This window comes from Cicer arietinum, chromosome 3 (genome assembly GCF_000331145.2).
Source record: "Cicer arietinum cultivar CDC Frontier isolate Library 1 chromosome 3, Cicar.CDCFrontier_v2.0, whole genome shotgun sequence".
NCBI classification, from domain to species: Eukaryota; Viridiplantae; Streptophyta; class Magnoliopsida; order Fabales; family Fabaceae; genus Cicer; species Cicer arietinum.
Genome location: NC_021162.2, coordinates 55,239,903 through 55,247,770, shown reverse-complemented (window position 1 = coordinate 55,247,770; position 7,868 = coordinate 55,239,903). Strand labels below are relative to the sequence as shown.

Genomic DNA, 7,868 nt, shown 5'->3' with positions numbered 1-7,868 from the left:
AAAACATTACTAATATTTCATAATTAATATATGTTAAATTAGAGTAATTAAAATAATCAATATAAAAAAACATATTACTAATAATTAAAACTATCTTCCTCATATTACTAATAATCAAAATAATCTCTACAATTATACTTATTTTTCAAAATACTCACATCATCATATTAGAAAATAGTCAAAATCATAAAATAAATAAATATAACATCAATATTTTATATTAATTACTAAATCATAATAAATATATATAAAATCACAATGTCATAAAAAGCATATAAAAATAAAAGAAATCAAACACAATATCAATTCTATCTCAAGATATTATTTATAAAAAAATAACTAAAAATAGAAGGTAGTTATAAATAATTGAAATATAACTACGTGCATACTTAATATCAGTCAAACGCACACAAAAATATTACATTAATTGGGTACACGTATATACACGTAAAATTGCACAAAATCGTTTTCTTTAAACTATATATTACACTAAACTACTATTATTTTTCAAAAAAAAAAATAGATCAAAGAGTAAAATATAATATTTATTATTTATATCGCTCACGTAATCTAATATTTATAAAACTAGTACATCATAGAAATCATGCCTATAAAGAAAATTAATCATAAAACTAATCAACATATATTATAAAATAATTTTAGCACCAAATTAATTATCTAAATTCCTATTTAATTAATAAAATAGTTCATTATAAAATTTGGGGTGTTACATTCATAACCAACTTAGTTGTATTAGACTTGGAATGGTCAATAATGTGGCATACCTCACAAAATAGAGGCAATTTTTCATATTCCACATCTACTAGAAAAAAAAACCCTTCACGTTCAACAAGATGACTTTCATGAAGAGGTAAAGTTAGGCCAATATCAACACTCGTGCAAACTGATCAAATGTACGATTGCGCATGACTTCACCAAGATAATTTGGAATGCCCACTGCAATGCTAATTTCAAATAATGTTTTCGACCTCCAATATTTATGAGCCAAATCATGAAATCTCACCTTGCGCGATATTTTGATGCAAAAAATGAGGGTTAAAATCAAGAGACCAAGCCGAAAAAAGAAGGATACCCGAATTGAGATTCCAAAACCCAATAGATGAAATAATACTTTGGTCCACCATAGAAATAAAATTGATCTAGTAGAAAATTGAGTTTTTAATACCGTGAATTAAGTCATTTATATGCCACCAGACTTAACAAGTGAGACATAAATACTTAAGTCAGTTGTCTATGTAAATGAGTTAACAGAATAAGACGGTGTCAATTTCGTAAATAGATGAAACACGTTTTATACGGTTATATTTGCAACCAAATTAAGATAGACTGTAAAAATAAAAATAAAAAACTAATATATATCTCTTCCTATATATTTAACTCGGTCAATTGGCTAAACAACTTAATAAAAAAGACGATGGCAATTTTGTAAATATTGAAAACATGTTTAAAGCGGTAATTTTGATAACCGACTTAACATGAATTTAAAAAATTTAAAAACTCTCATTCACTTAGCATTTTATCTCCCATGTGCACTTAGCATTAGTACCCTAAACCTTCCCTATCCTCTAACTTCGTCAACACTTGCAACTCCATTTCCTGATTTTACTCTAATATCGACTTCACAACCATGCAACTCCACTTCCTGACTTTACTCTAACATCGTCTTCAGAACCATAACCATCGTTTTATTGCCACCATTTCAAGTTTGGATCTCAAGTTCTTGCTTATTGAGTAAGTAATTTTTTATAACAATAATTATGATATCTTATGTTGCTAGACTGATTAGTATTTTGTTTCACTTTCAGATAATAAGGGAGAGATATATATTATGAAGAAAAGAAAATGACATGTCAAATTCATTTTATTTTATTTTATTTTAGTGACTCTTTATTATTGTTTTCTTTTATTTAGACACTATAGATGAAGTGTTTTGAATGGATATAGGAGATTTTGTCGTAAGTTATATTACATATTCTAAAGGTTCTATTTTATATGATATAGAGCAAAACAATAATCAAAATAATAACAATAGGAAGAAAACAATAGTATACTATTATTAGATTACTCTTAGTTAATATGAATACGACAATATATGACAATAAATAAATAAAAGTAGATGACAATAAAATTATTGTAGTTTTATTTTACCTTAAATTGATATTTATAGTTATTTATTTTTAATAAAAGTAGTTATAGATTGTAGTTGGATGAATTGGATGAATGCTGATAGTTTGATAGTTTGAGTGAAGTGTATATGTATGGAGAATTTTATACAATTTGCTTTAAAAAAACTTTCTAAAATAAGAAATCATCTTATTTGTTATAGGATTTTCAGAATTATACAAAACGAATATGGCATGATGATTTGATAAAACATGACAAATGTATGAGTGTGAATACTATGTCATGCTACATAAGTTGAACATTGTAACATAGTTGATTCATGGATGCAAATACGTAATTTTTTACAAGTTGTTATTGATTGTGTTTTTTATATTTGTCTGATAAAAAATTATAAGTTGCTATTGATTGAAGTTTTTAATGTTCGTACGATTAAGAAATTAAGATTCAAATGATATTGTAGTTGATATTCATGTGGATATTTTGGAATTAGTTGAAGAAAATGACAATACTAATATATGTCTATTGAATATTTCTAAATTGTGATTTTTTAATTTTGTTAATGGACATCTATTTTTTTTTTGTCTTTCCGTGATTGTTCAGAAATGGGGAGACATGTTCTTTGTGCTCTATATTTCTTATATGAACATATGATATTGTATATTTTGGTTATTAGATTATTATATAAAATTGTAGTTACAAGTACAAAACTTTTAAAATTTAATACGACATATTGTATATATGTATGATCAAGAGCATAACAACAAAATGAGAAATTTATTAAAAAAAATAATTATTTTAACTCTATCTATTAAGTCAGTTGATCAAAAGATCTAACTTAAAAAGATAATTTGTTGAACTAAATTTATGATGTTTAAGTTAGTTAAACTAAATCGACATAACAGGAGGAAACTTTCTTAAGTCGGTTTATGAAACGAGTTAAAAAACATGATTTTTAAGTCGTTTGCGGTTAACTCGGACACAGAACCAACTTAAAATGTACATTTTAACCGACTTAAAATTTAAAAGATAAAATTCTACCATGAACTCAAAAAATCCTTTACCAAGAGAAACCATTTTCCAAAGACCAATAACTTTCCAAAGCTTCTATAGATATCGCGTATGACTTCGATTTTAATTAGAACATCCCCTTGGACAGAATGACCCGACCATGTAGGAAATTTGTGCATGAGGCAAAACGAGTGAAATATTCATTTTCTATAATGAAAACCACGAGAAGTTTACCCTTTATACAAGGTTTGCGTAATGCAATGAGAGGAAAATCAAAAAAGTTATGGGGAGCTTGAGTGTAATTTTTATTGGACGCCGGAGTGGATGAAATTGAATGTATGATTGCATCGACATTGAGATCACAGCAGAGGGGACATAGGGGAAGATGGCATCTGAATCCACTAGACCCACAAATTCAGACAAACGATGGCAGACCTCGTCCATATATTTTACTGATACCTAATAATGATTTAAATATAGAAAGGGTTTTTTGGTTTAGTTCAATGTGTCCTAATATGTATTTCATTGAAGTATAATGTTTGTTTTGATCCTCATTATAGTACGAAAGTAAGAAAGGATAAAAAAAGAAAAAATAAATAAAGGTTCGTAAACATGAATGAACTCTAATTACAAATAATATTTTTATATAAAGATCTATTCTAAGGTCAAGTGATCAATTTCATTAGTTGAATGGACAAACAAGATAAATCAATGTACCTTAGAGACACTTATTAATTATTGTAATGAAGGGTTTCTTGCACTAAGATAACTCCTAAAAAATTTTTAATTGAATTAAACATAACATTAGGTTTTTATTATATAAGGTGATCAAACAATTATCTACTTGTCACATAAAAAGGTAGAACACAATGGCTAAAACTCTCAAGGTTGTTTACATTGTGATTCTTTTAGTGTCTCTATTTCTTCTTTTAATCGCAGCTAGTGGTAAGTTCATTCTCATATTTTAATGTTATACAAAACCTTTCATCATTTTTAAATAACATTTCTTTATTTTATATTTTATATTACAGCTAAACAGCCTTGTAAGTCACGCAAACATTGTAAAACATATCGGTGTCCCACTCCTAAAGTCCCTAATTGCGTTAACGGTTTTTGTAAATGTGTTAGGTAACACTTAAGTTAAAACTCATTTATCTGTTATGTTAAAGTCTTTAATTTTCTTTACTTATCGTAATGTTGTTTTTCTTATATATGATTTCTCTCATAATTTTTTTATATATTTCTTTCAAACTTTCAATTTCCTTAATAGCTTTAGAATCATATAAAAAATTTATTAAGACTTAGGTGTTTGATATATCATCTAAAAAACTTAGAAGTTAAGTTTAGACTTAATGGGAGGAGAGTGATTTATTGAGTTTTACACTTGGGGGTGTTGTTCATAGGATGTCTTCGGACAACTATATACAATATTGACCGATTACTTGATAGTACCGTCTTTGTGAGATTGCACACAATACATATAATCTAGAGGGTGTTGCAATTTTCATATGACATAAAGCATAACTTTTCCATACAAGTTTTCCTACATTAGTTTGGCAACACATGAATTTCAAGGAGTGCATTTTGAGCATTGAAAGATCATCCATTTATATCATGTAATATTATATTGTCGTGATTTTTGTGATCATGCTAAATATGTTTTATGAATGCATGGTCATCTATTTTTAACTTATTCATTCATTTAACATGATGTAAGATCTACTCACGTCTTTTGTGTCTCCTCTTATTATATCTTTGTATGCAGAATTTGGTGATGACAAGAAATCAATTGTGCTTGTGGAGTAGAGGTTTTTACTTAGCTTAATTATATTCTGAGTTTTTTTAATATTGTTGATTTTGTTGTATGAGTATAGATTCGTTAACTTCAAATGCAATTCTAAAATTAATTACTAGATTTAAAGTTATTTGAATTCCTCTAGATTTATTGTTATTATTTGTTTTATCTTATCTCAAACTTCCTAGTTATAAAGTTATAATATGTTTTATTTTATAACTTTCACGTTATAACATAACATGTTATTATTTTTTTTATTCCTAAAAAAGATATGTTTTGGTAACGTGAAAATAAGTATGGTTTTTTTATTTATTTGTATCTTCATATTTAATTATTAGTTTTTATTCATTATCGTATTTACAAATATTAAACAAAGTAGATTGTAAGTGTACGGTCAAATATATAGGTTGACATTTTCAAATTTTCAATTCTACTTTTCATTTTCTAATTTGTGTTGTTAATCTATATAAATTATTTCAAATATTTTTTCTTAAATTTTCATATTTTTTATAATAATTTTGAATTTTCTTTTCTTCGTGTCTCCATTCTTCTTACTCACTTTCATCATTTATAATATATATATTTATATTTTATTATTTAATTATATTATTGTCATGAACTATAGATCCTTCGTTGATGACTTGAAGCAATAAGCGGTTGTGGTTAACTTACATCTCAGAAGCATTATAGAAAAAATAAGAGATAGATGTATGTGTATCAAAATAATTAAATATAAATACACTTTTATGTTTATCAGATTTTTTTAATTTTATTATTTGTGTTTAATTTTTTTATTACTAACTCGTGCTTAATTGTTTAGTAAGTTAAGTTGTAAATTAATTATATGAATTAATAAAAAAAATCACAAAGTTAAACAGGTCTAACTAATTTAGATCTTTTACAAAGAAGCAACATATTTCTTCTCTCACTAGTGCAGAAAAATGGTCAAACAAAAAACACAATTCCAAGATCAATAATAATTGACAGAAAATTAAATACGAGATGAACACAATTTTTAACGTAGAAAACTTCCCTCAAATTGAGAGAATAAAAACCACGAGACCTAACCCAATAAAAACTTCCACCATAATAATTAATGGGTACACCAGAGTCTTCTTACTAATAATAGGGACATCAATCAACAATAACCATCTTATAATAACCTTCCACTGAAGTGGGTATGTCAAAGTAAATCTCAGAGAAGAAAAAACCACTCATAATGTATATTAAAATAATAAACTCAATGGTAGGAATAACATACTAAATTTATAGATCAAACGGAGCAAGTTTGCTACACAGCTGTTACCTCTATCGGGACCAAAATATTTCTTTTTCTTCTCTGGTGAAAATGAGTAGTTGGTGAAGTGAGTGATTCAATGAATGATATTATATCAGATTGATCATGTATACAAAATAACAACCATTTATTTGATGATCAATAGTTAACATCACTCACTTTATTCTCTCAAGAAATTGCTCACTCTAGAAGAACTAAATCTTAATTAAAACTCTTAAAAACCTCTCAATCCCCAGTCCCTCGTAAGTCATAAATGTTCGGTATTGAACTCCATTCCTACATGGAAGACATATCCAGGTGTCTCACTTTTTCAAGTAGAGAGGGTCTTGTTAGGGTTGGAAAGAGATAGTATTTTAAAAGAAAAAAAACATCCACCAAACAGATAAAAGGGAAGAGTAAACTCTTTTCCCGATTTTAACAAACATGTCTCAGAAAAAATATCAATTGCGCATTCGATAACCGTTGGATCGGACTGATATTTGGACATCAGGTTCGCAACATACAGGTTTTTGTTTTACATGTGATTTGAATACCTTGAAATTTTATATTAACCCTTAATTATTTTTTCAATCATGAATAGTTCTTTTGAAACTATTAACAAAGATTGATCATTCAATGGAATATTGTTTTCAGTCCACCTACATTTACCAAATTTCAAACTTTGATCCTTTTAAATTTTTATGCTACCAATTTTAGTCCATATTATTTTACAAAAGTGTACGTTGCATGTTTCAACTGACTGTTATTGATTATATATCATTGATAAAACTTTAAAATATCATTAGTTTAATAATTTGACTATTTAAGCTTGAATCTTTACTAATTTATCTATAACTTCAAATTAATGATTAAATAGTTAAAGTATTACATTAATAATGTTTTAAAGTCTTAACAATGACATGTCATAAAAAAAAGTCAATTAGAACATTAGACATGAACTTTGGTAGAAAAAAAAATAGGGACTAAAATTCATAATCGAAAATTTAGAAGAAACAAAGTTAGATGAAATATTTTAGAGAGACTAAAAATGAAAGTTGGTACATTTAGAGGAACTAAAAATATATTTAACCGGTTAATAGTTTGATGAATCATAAAAAAATAATATAATTAATTGTAACGGTCCAGATTTTGATCCAAAATACTACTTAAAAATATTTAGTTTTTAGAAAAATTATGAGAATTTTTTTTTGAAGTAAAAATGTCAAACTTACAAAATGTTCAATCACACGCTAAAATAAAATAAAATCTTTGAATTCAAAGTTATAATAATATTATAATTAAAAATGAAGAAATTTCATTTATTTTTAAAGAAAGGAAATCCTTTACTGTATTTTTAGTATTTTAAAAAATTTGGATATGAAAGATTAAAATGAACTTAAAAATATTGTGGCAAATTTATGATTACCAAATAGTCTTAAAACCCATTTTTTTGTCCCACATTCTCCGTGCATCGACATATATCACAACAACTAATCTTGAATCTACTCGAAGTTATTAGCATCTAAAATTTTGATGTAATGACCAGTTTTGTTTTCCATCATCCACATCAATCCAAAATAAATATATGAAAAAGTGACACAAAACAAATAAATGCAAAATTCTCAATTTAAAAGAAAATAAAAC

The 7,868-nt window shown here is 26.3% G+C and overlaps 1 long non-coding RNA gene across 1 annotated transcript; it reads left to right on the top strand.

Moving 5' to 3' along the window:
- The first annotated feature begins 3,976 nt into the window (after window positions 1–3,976).
- On the top strand, window positions 3,977–5,701 carry LOC113784557 (uncharacterized). The gene is made up of 4 exons (XR_003470628.2): window positions 3,977–4,098; window positions 4,185–4,281; window positions 4,919–4,961; window positions 5,574–5,701. It is a non-coding gene; the product is annotated as an uncharacterized lncRNA (long non-coding RNA).
- Window positions 5,702–7,868: the final 2,167 nt, after the last annotated feature.